An 11,165-nucleotide genomic window follows, 5' to 3' on the forward strand; every position below is an offset into this window, starting at 1 on the left:
GTCACACTGATTGATTTGCAAATGTTGAACCACCCTTGCATGCCGAGGATAAATCCCATTTGGTCATGGTGGATGATCCTTTTAATGTTTTGTTGGATCCTATTAGCTAGGATTTTGTTGAGAATTTTGGAATCCATATTCATCAGGGATATTGGTCTGAAATTCTCCTTTTTGATGGGGTCGTTGCCTGTTTGGGGATTAAGGTAATGCTGGCCTCATAGAATGAGTCTGGAAGTTTTCCTTCTGTTTCTATTTTTTGAAACAGCTTCAGGAGAATAGGTATTATTTCTTCTTTGAATGTTCGGTAGAATTCCCCAGGGAATCCATCAGGCCTTGGACTCTTGTTTTTTGGGAGGGTTTTGATCACTACTTCAATCTCGTTACTGGTTATTGGCTTATTCAGGTTGTCAATTTCTTCCTGTTTCAGTCTTGGCAGTTTAGAGGTGTCCAGGAAAGCATCCATTTCTTCCAGGTTGCTCAATTTATTGGCATATAGTTGTTGATAATAATTTCTAATAATTGTTTCTATTTCCTTAGTGTTAGTCATGATCTCTCCCCTTTCATTCATAATTTTATTAATTTGGGTCCTTTCTCTTTTCTTTTGGATAAGTCTGGCCAGTGGTTTATCAATCTTATTAATTCTTTCAAAGAACCAGCTTCTATTTTCATTGATCTGATCTACTGTGTTTCTGGTTTCTAATTCATTGATCTCTGCTCTAATCTTAATTATTTCTCTTCTAATGCATGGCTTAGGCATTGTTTGTTGCTTTTTCTCTAGTTCTTTAAGGTGTAGAGTTAGTTGGTGTATTCGGGATTTTTCTATTTTTTTGAGTGAGGCTTGGATGGCTAGGTATTTCCCCCTTAAGACTGCCTTTGCCGTACCCCATAGGTTTTGGACCAATGTGTTTTCATTCTCGGTGGTTTCCATGAATTGTTTAAGTTCTTCTTTGATTTCCTGGTTGACCCAAACATTCTTGAGCACAGTGGTCTTTAGCTTCCAAGTGTTTGAATTTGTTCCAAATTTTTTCTTGTGATTGAGTTCCAGTTTTAAAGCATTGTGGTCTGAGAATATGCAGGGAATAATCTCAATCTTTTAGTATCAGTTGAGACCTGATTTGTGACCCACTATGTTGTCTATTCTGGAGAAACTTCCATGTGCACTTGAGAAGAATGAGTATTCTGTTGTTTTAGGGTGGAATGTTCTGTATGTATCTATGAGGTCCATCTGGTACAGTGTGTCATTCAAAACTCTTGTTTCTTTGTTGATTTTCTGCTTAGATGATCTGTCTATTGCTGAGAGTGGAGTATTGAGGTCCCCTACAATTAACGTATTGTTATCAATATGACTCTTTATTTTGGTTAACAGTTGGCTTATGTAGATGGCTGCTCCCATGTTGGGGGCATAGATATTTACAATTGTTAGATCTTCTTGTTGGATAAACCCTTTAAGAATGATATAGTGTCCTCTGTGTCTCTAACTACAGAATTTCGTTTAAAATCTAATTTGTCTGATATAAGAATTGCTACTCCAGCTTTCTTTTGAGGTCCATTGGCATGGAAGATGGATCCCCATCCCTTCTCTTTCAGTATGGATATATCTTTAGGTTCAGAATGAGTCTCCTGTAGATAGCATATGGATGGGTCCTGTCTTTTTAACCAGTCTGCAAGCCTGTGCCATTTTATGGGAGCATTTAGGCCTTTCACGTTGCGAGTGATTATTGAAAGATATGAATTTATTGTCATCATGTTGCCTGTGAAGATCTAGATTGTCCCTGTAAATTTCTGTTCTATATCACTCTTGGGGTTTTTCTCCTTTTATAGAACCCCCCTTAATATTTATTGTAGGGCCGGCTTAGTGGTCACATATTCTTTCAGTTTCTGCCAGTCTTGGAAGCTCTGCATCTCTCCATCCATTCTAAATGACACCCTTGCCAGATAAAGTATTCTTGGCTGCATGTTCTTCTTGTTTAGTACCCTTAATATGCCTTGCCAGCCCTTTCTGGCTTGCCAGGTCTCTGTAGATAGGTCTGACGTTATTCTGATATTCCTCCCTCTGTACATAAGGAATCTCTTCCCCCTAACTGCCCTTAAGATGGTTTTCTTGGTTCTAAGATTTGCAAGTTTTACTATTACATGCCGGGGTTTTGGCATGTTTTCATTGATCTTGGGAGGGGTCCTTTCTGCCTCTAGGACACAAATGTTTGTTTCATTCCCCAGATTAGGGAAGTTTTCAGCTATAATTTGCTCAAATATATCTTCTAGTCCTCTCTCTCTCTCCACCCCATCAGGGATCCCAATAATTCTGACATTAGAACATTTCATGGTGTCACTTATTTCTCTGATTCTATTTTCATGGATTTTGAGTTGTTTTTCCCTGGCCTCCTCTTTTTCTTTCTTGTCTATTAATTGGTCTTCTAGATCACTAATTTGTTTTCTGCCTCACCTACCCTAGCTGTTAGATTATTTAGATTAGATTGGATCTCACTGATAGCATTTTTAAGTTCTGCTAGTTCAGCTTTCATTTCTCCCATTAGAGACTCTATGTTGCCATTAATCGATTTCTCCATTCCAGCTATTGTCTTCACAATTGCTACCTTGAATTCCATCTCTGACACCTTGGTTATATCTGTATCCATTTGTAAATCTGTGGCATAAGTCATAGTCTCTGAGTCTTTCCTCTTTTGGGGGTTCCTCCTCTTAGTCATTCTGTTGAGGGGTGGTTGAGGAAATGTATAGAGTCTGAATTATTGACCACAACCCAAGCAAGATGCACCTGATTTCTAGGGACCTTAGGGTTGCTGACCTCTTGTTCTGCAGCCTGTCTTCTGGGGGAGGGGCCTGCCACGCTGCTACTCAGGCAACTCTGTTTGAGCAGAGTTGCCCTGCCCCCTGTGGCAGGGGATGGGCTCAGTGAAAACCAGTTTTGGGGGGCTTTTGTTCTCTGGTTGCTTTCCCTTGTGGCTTTCTGCATCTCTTCCAAGAGTCAGAGCAGAAGAGATCGTTTCCAACCCTCTGCCTTAGAGCAGAGAGATCACAGTCTGTTCTTCAGTGCGCTCTTCAGGTCACACTATCTCCGTTTCTGTCTGTGCTGCTATAAACTGCAGCATCTTGGGTTGTGCGCCCCTCAGCAGCACTCCCAGTCCTGGCCTCCAGGTTGGGGCACATCTCTGTTCTTTGTGTTTCTAAAACTGCCAGCTGCCACCACTTCACATGCATGGCCCCACCGCTCTGGGTTTCCATCCGGGGGGCTGCCCTAAAGTCCTTTCCCCGCTGCTAGAGGTCTGCAAATCTGTGCTTTGTCCCCAGCGTGGGAGGCTATGACTCACCTGCGATGTAGGATCCCAACGGTTCAGCTCCCTCCCCCTTCCATTTATCCTCTGATATCTGCCAACTGAATCACGGCTCCCCACTTCATACCTTGAAACCAACCACCTGCAATATTCTGTTTGTAGAGATCCATATCTATCTTCTTAAATCTCAGGCTAATTTCGTGGGTGTTCAGAGTGGTCTGATAGATATCCTGGTCAATTCCAGGGACTGGTTGGAATAGGGTTCCCTACTTCTCCACCATCTTTTCCAGGTTCCCTAATAGCTGATTTTTTAGCAGAAGCTTTTCATGAAGCCAGAAGGGAATGGCATGCTATATTCAAAGTGCTCAAAGTTAAAAACCTGTAGCTAAGAATATTCTTAGCTACAGCAAGGATATCATTCAGAATTTAAAGAGAGATAAAGAGTTTCCCAGATGAACAAAAGTTAAAGTAATTCATCTTCAGATTTATAAGAAATGTTAAAGGGGATTCTTTGGGTGGAAAGGAAAGGCTCCAATCAAGAATAAAGAAATTTCAAAAGGAAAAAATTTCACAGGTACATTACAAACATGATAAAAGTAGTAGATAAATCACTTATAAACCTAGTACAAAGGTAAAGCACAATAACAGTAAAATCAATTATATTGATTTTATATAAAATCTAAAAAAATCAAATCAAAAATCAAATAAAAAATCTAAAAAATCAATTATATTGATTTTATATAAAATCTAAAAATCTAAAAAAAACAGTCAAAGGATTCAAAAAATAAAAAGATGTAGGTATGACAAAATAAAATGTGGGGGTGGGGAATTTAGTGCTTTTAAAATGAGTTCAAACTTAAGTGACACTCAAACTAATATAGACTGCTATATGCATAGGATATTACATATAAACCTAATGGTAACCACAAATCAAAAACCTGTAATAGATAAGCAAAAAATAAGAGAAAAGAATCCAAGCGTATCAATACAGAAGGCCATTAAACCACAAGGGAAGAAAAGCAAGAGAAGAAAGGAACAGAGAAGAACTACAAAAACAACCATAAAACAAGTAACATAATGGAAATAAATACAGACTTAATAATTACTTTGCATGTGAAGGGATTAAACACTCCAATCAAAAGACATAGGTGACTGAATAGATACAAAAGAAAGACCATCTATAAGCTGCCTACAAGAGACTCATTTCAGATCTAGAGACACATGCAGATTGAAAGAGAAGGGATGGAAAAAATAACCTAGACACATACATAACACCCTCCCCAAAATTAACTCAAAATGGATCATAGACCTAACAGTAAAGTGAAAACCATAAAACTCATAGAAGATAACATAGGAGAAAACCTAGATGATCTTAGATATAGTGATGTCTTTTTAGATACAACATCAAAGACATAATCCATGAAAGAAATAATGGATAAGCTGGACTTCATTAAAATTAAAAACATTTTCTCTGCAAAAGGCAATAACAAGAGAATTAGAATTAGCCACAGACTGGGAGAAAATATTTACAAAAGACATATCCAATGAAAGACTGTTATCCAAGATATACAGAAAACACTTAAAACACAATAAAAAATAAATAAATAAACACCTCAATGAAAAATGGGTCAAAGACCCTAATAGCTCACCAAAGAAGATATACAGATGGAAAATAAGCATATGAAAAGATGCTGCACATCATATATCATCAGAGAAATGCAAATTAGAACACCAATGAAATATCACTACACATCTATTAGAATAGTCAGAATCTGGAACCCTGACAACACCAAATGTTTGCAAAAATATGAAGCTACAGAAACTCTCGTACATTGCTGGTGGGAATGCAAAATGATACTGTCTCTTTGGAAACAGTTTGGTAGTTTCTTAGAAAACTAAATATATTTGGACCATATGATTCAGTAATCACACTCCTTGGTATTAACCCAAAGAAGTTAGAATCTTATGTCCACATAAAAACCTGCGCATGGATGTTTTTAGTGGCCTTATTCAAAATTGCTAAAATTTGGAAGCAATCAAGATGTCCTTCAGGGGTGCCTGGGTGGCTCAGTCATTAAGCATCTGCCTTCTTCTCAGGTCATGATCCCAGGGTTCTGGGATCGAGCACCACATCGGGCTCCCTGCTCTGCAGGAAGCCTGCTTCTCCCTCTCCCTCTCTCCCTGCTTGTGTTCTCTCTCTTGCTGTATCTCTCTCTGTCAAATAAATAAAAATTTAAAAAATCTTAAAAGAAAATATTTTTAAAAAAGATGTCTTTCAGTGGCTGAGTAGGTAAGCTGGAGCATTCAGACAATGCAATATTATTCAGTGCTAAAAAGAAATAAGCTATCAATCTATGAAAATACACAAAGGAAATTTAAATGTATATTTTTAAGTTAAAGAAATCATTTTGAAAAAGTTTATGATTCCAATTAGATGACTTTCTGGAAAAGGCAAGACTATGGAGACAATAAAAATCAGTGGTTATAGCAGTGAGGGGATAGAAGAAGATAAATTAGCATAGCAAAGAGGATTTTCAGGCCAGTGAATATACTCTGTTTGATATTATAGTTATGGATATATGTCACTATACTTTTGTCCAAATCCATAGAGTGAACCCTAATGTGAACTATGGACCTTGGGTGATGTAGGTTCATCCTTGGTGTTTTGTTCCATTATGGTGAGTGCTGTTGATAATGAGGCTATGCATGTGTGGGGTTGGGGGTATATGGAACATCTCTGTGTCATCCTCCCAAAACTTCTCAAAAAAATAAAATCCTTTTTTTAAAAAAGGCATCGCACCCATTTTCCAATTGGATTTGTTTTATTGTTGAGCTTTAGCAGTCTTTTATATATTCTAGATACTAGTCTGGTATGCACATTTTTCTCCCAGGCCCATCTTGTCTTTTCATTTTCTTAAAATGGTATTATGCAGAATAAATGTTTTTAGTTTCAATGAGGTCCAGTTTACCAGTTTTTTTCCTTTTATGAATCATGCTTTTGGTGTCAAATCTAAGATTCACTGTGTAGCTTTATATCCAAAACTATTCCATGTTTTTTTCCAAAAGTTTTCTAGTTTTATGTTATAGACTTAAGTTTATGGTCCCTCTTATGTTAACGTTAGTTTAAGATGTAAGGTTTAGGTTAAGGTTCAGTTTTTTTTTTCTTTTCTTTTCTTTCCTTTTTTTTTTTTTTTTTTTTTTGCCAGTGGTTATCCAAGAGCTCCAGCATCATTTACTAAGTGCTTTTATACCTTAGTGAAAATTGAATTGGTCATATTTGTGTGGGTCTAAAGGAGCTGGAGAAAGAACAGCAAATAAAGCCTAAACCAAACAGGAGAAGAGAAGTAATAAAGATTAGAGCAGAAATCAGTGAAATAGAAACCAAAAGAACAGTAGAACAGAGCAATGAAACTAGGAGCTGGTTCTTTGAAAGAATGAATAAGATCAATAAACCCCTGGCCAGACTTATCCAAAAGAAAAGAGAAAGGACTCCAATTAATAAAATCATGAATGAAAGAGGAGAGATCATAACCAACACCAAAGAAATACAAACAATTATAAGAACATATTATGAGCAACTATATGCCAACAAAAAATTAGACAATGTAGAAGAAATGGATACATTTCTGGGAACTTATAAACTACCAAAAGTGAAACAGAAAGAAATAGAAAACCTGAACAGACCTATGACCAGCAAGGAAATTGAAGCAGTAATCAAAAACCTCCCAAAAAACAAGAGTCCAGGGCCAGACCGCTTCCCAGGGGTATTCTACCAAACTTTTAAAGAGGAAATAATACCTATTCTTCTGAAATTGTTTCAAAAAAAAAGAAATGGAAGGAAAACTTCCAAACTCATTCTATGAGGCCAACATTACCTGGATCCCAAAACCAAAGGACCCACCAAAAAGGAGAAGTACAGACCAATATCCCTGATGACCATGGATGCAAAAATTCTCACCAAAATACTCGTCAATAGGATCCAACAGTACACTAAAAGTATTACTCCCCATGACCAAGTGGATTTATTCCTGCAATGCAAGGATAGTTCAACATCCATAAATCAACCACTGTGATACACTACATAAATAAAAGAAAGGACAAGAACCATATGATCCTCAATAAATGCAGAAAAAGCATTTGACAAAGTACAGCATCCTTTCTTGATTAAAACTCTGTACAGTGTAGGAATAGAAGGAACATACCTCAATATCATAAAAGCCATCTATGAAAAGTCCACAACAAATATTATTCATAATGGGGAAAACAGAGGGCTTTGCCACTAAGGTCAGGAACACGACAGGGATGTCTACTATCACTATTGTTGTTCAACATAGTATTAGAAGTCCTAGCCTCAGCAGACAATGAAAAGAAATAAAAGGCATCCGAATCGCAAAAAAAAAAAGAAGTCAAACTCTCACTCTTCACAGATGACATGATACTCTATGTAGAAAACCCAAGGACTCCACCCCAAAATTGCTAGACCTCATACAGGAATTCAACAGAATGGCAGGATATAAAATTAATTCACAAAAATCTGTTCCATTTCTATACACTAACAATGAGACAGAAGAGAGGGAAATTAAGGAGTTGATCCCATTTACAAATACACCAAAAACCATGAGATAACTAGGAATAATCCTAACCAAAGAGGCAAAGGATCTGTTCTCAGAAAACTATAGAACACTCATGAAAGAAAATGAGGAATAAAAGAAGAAATAGAAAAACGTTCCATGCTCATGGATTGGAAGAACAAATATTGTTAAAATGTCTATACTACCCAAAGCAATCTACACATTTAAGGCAACCCCTATCCAAATACCATCAACTTTTTCACAGAGCTGGAACAAATAATCCTAAAATTTGTATGGAACCAGAAAAGAACCCAAATAGCCAAAGAAATGTTGGGGGGAAAAAAAAAACACAGAGCTTGTGTTATCACAATCCAGGACTTCAAGCTCTATTACAAAACTGTAATTATCAAGACAGTATGGTACTGGCACAAAAACAGATACATAGATCAATGGAACAGAATAGAGAGCTCAGATATGGACCCTCAACTCTATGGTCAACTAGTCTTCAACAAAGCAAGAAAGAATGTCCAATGGAAAAAAGACAGTCTCTTCAATAAATGGTCCTGGGAAAATTGGACAGCCACATGCAGAAGAATGAAACTGGACCATTTTCTTACATCACAGACAAAAATAGACTCAAAATGGATGAAAGACCTAAATGTGAGACAGGAATCCATCAAAATCTTAGAGGAGAACACAGGCAGTAACCTCTTCGACCTCAGCTGCAGCAACGTCCTGCAAGATGCATCTCCAAAGGCAAGGGAAACAAAGGCAAAAATGAACTATTTAAACTTCATCAAGATAAAAATCTTTTGCACAGCAAAGGAAACAGTCGACAAAACCAAAAGACAACTGACAGAATGGGAGAAGATATTTGCAAATGTCTTCTCAGATAAAGGACTAGTATCCAAAATCTATAAAGAACTTATCACACTCAACATCCAAAGAACAAATAATCCAATCAAGAAGTGGGCAGAAGACATGAACAGACATTTCTCCAAAGAATACACCCAAATGGCCAACAGACACATGAAAAAATGTTCAACATCACTCAGCATCAGGGAAATACAAATCAAAACCACAATGAGATATCACCTCACACCAGTCAGAATGGCTAAAATTAACAAGTCAGGAAACAACAGATATTGGTAGGATGTGGAGAAAGGGGAACCCTCCTCCAGTGTTGGTGGGAATGCAAGCTGGTGCAGCCACTCTGGAAAACAGTATGAAGTTCCTCAAAAAGTTGAAAATAGAGCTATCCTACCACCCAGCATTTGCACTACTAAGTATTTACCCCAAAGATACAAATGTAGTGATCCAAAGGGACCCCTGTACCCCAATGTTTATAGCAGCAATGTCCACAATAGCCAAACTATGGAAAGAGCCCAGATATCCATCAGCAGCTGAACTGATAAAGAAAATGTGGTACACACACACACACACACACACACACACACACACACACACACAATGGAATGAATACTACTCAGCTATCAAAAAAAAAATGAATTCTTGCCATTTGCAATGACATGGATGGTACTAAAGGGTATTATGCTAAGTGAAATAAGTCAATCAGAGGAAGACAATTATCATATGATCTCACTCATATGTGGAATTTAAGAAACAAAACAGTGGATCATATGGGAACAGAGGGAAAAATAAAACAAGATGAAATGAGATAAGGAGACAAACCATAAGAGACCCTTAATCATAGGAAACAAACTGAGAGCTCCTGGAGGGGAAGGAGGTGGGGGATGGGATAACTGGGTGATGGACATTAAGGAGAGCACATGATGTAATGAGCACTGGGTACTATATAAGACTGATGAATCACTGAACTCTACCTCTGAAACTATTAATACACTATATGTTAATTAATTTAATTTAAATTAAAAAAATCAAAAAATAGAAAAGGGGCTAAAGACTTGAATAGACATTTCTTCAAAGAAGATATACAAATAGCCAATAAGTATATATGAAAAAATGCTCAACAGCACTAACCATCAGGGAAATGCAAATTGAAACCACAATGAGACATCACTTCACCTCTCAGAATGGCTATTACCAAAAAAGAACATACCCCCAAACCCAAACAAAACAAAAAAACTACAAAGTTTTGATGAAGATGTGGAGAAATTGGAACACTTGCACATTGTTGGTGGTAATGCAAAATGGTGCAGCTGCTATGAAAAGAGTATGAAGGTTCCTCAAAAAATTAAAAATAGGGGCGCCTGGGTGGCTCAGTCATTAAGGGTCTGCCTTCTGCTCAGGTCATGATCCCAGGGTCCTGGGATCGAGCCCGGCATTGGGCTCCCTGCTCCACAGGAAGCCTGCTTCTTCCTCTCCCACTCCCCCTGCTTGTGTTTCCTCTCTCGCTGTGTCTCTCTCTGTCAAATAAATAAGTAAAATCTTTTTAAAAAATTAAAAATAGAAGTACCATAAGATTCAACAATCTCACTCCTGAATATTTATCAAAAGAACTGAAATGAGGATCGTGGCCACATTAGCACTCCTTGTCCACTGCAGTACTATTCACAATAGCTGACATGGAAACAACCTAAATGTCCATCAGCAGATGAACTGATAATGAAAACATGAATGAAATACTATTCAGCTTTTTAAAAACAAGGACATTCTGCAATATGTGATGACATGGATGAACCATGAGGACATTAAGTCAAAAAAGCCAGCTGCAGAAACACAAAGACCAAATGGTTCCTTTAGTTATCTAAAAACAGTCAAATTCATAGAACCAAAGAGTAGAATAATGGTTGCCAGGAGCAGGGGAGAGAAGGAAATGGGGAGTTACTAAACAAAGGGCATAAAGTTTCAGTTAAGCAAGATAAATAAGCCCTAGAGATGTGTATGACTCTGTACCTAGTCAATAATAATGCACTGAACCCTTCAAAATTTGTTGAGAGTCGATCTCAGTTAAGTGTTACTACCACAATAAAACAGAATTTAAAAAATAAAATTTAAAAACCCCAAAGTCAAAAAAACTATATTTAAATACCAGCATTAAATCTATTTCCTATGTTGAAAAATAATAGTTGTGCATATGCTGTACCTTAATTTCCACTGAACAAGTATCAAAATTTACTTTCATTTTATTTATTTCATAATAAGAACATTAGCATAATGAATGATAATCTCGAATGTCTTTAAATATAACTTGCATCATTGCTGTGTTATAGAGTCGGTGTACTTTATCTCAAATGTTTCTGGGTTATTTGCAGGAGAGATTATATCATTGTTCTACTTTCCTTTACTCAAAACCAACAAAGTCAAAAGACTATTAAGTATA

Source organism: Callorhinus ursinus, unplaced genomic scaffold, assembly GCF_003265705.2.
Source record: "Callorhinus ursinus isolate GAN/ISIS: 27379988/994484 unplaced genomic scaffold, GSC_fseal_2.0 scaffold27, whole genome shotgun sequence".
In the NCBI taxonomy this organism is placed as follows: Eukaryota; Metazoa; Chordata; class Mammalia; order Carnivora; family Otariidae; genus Callorhinus; species Callorhinus ursinus.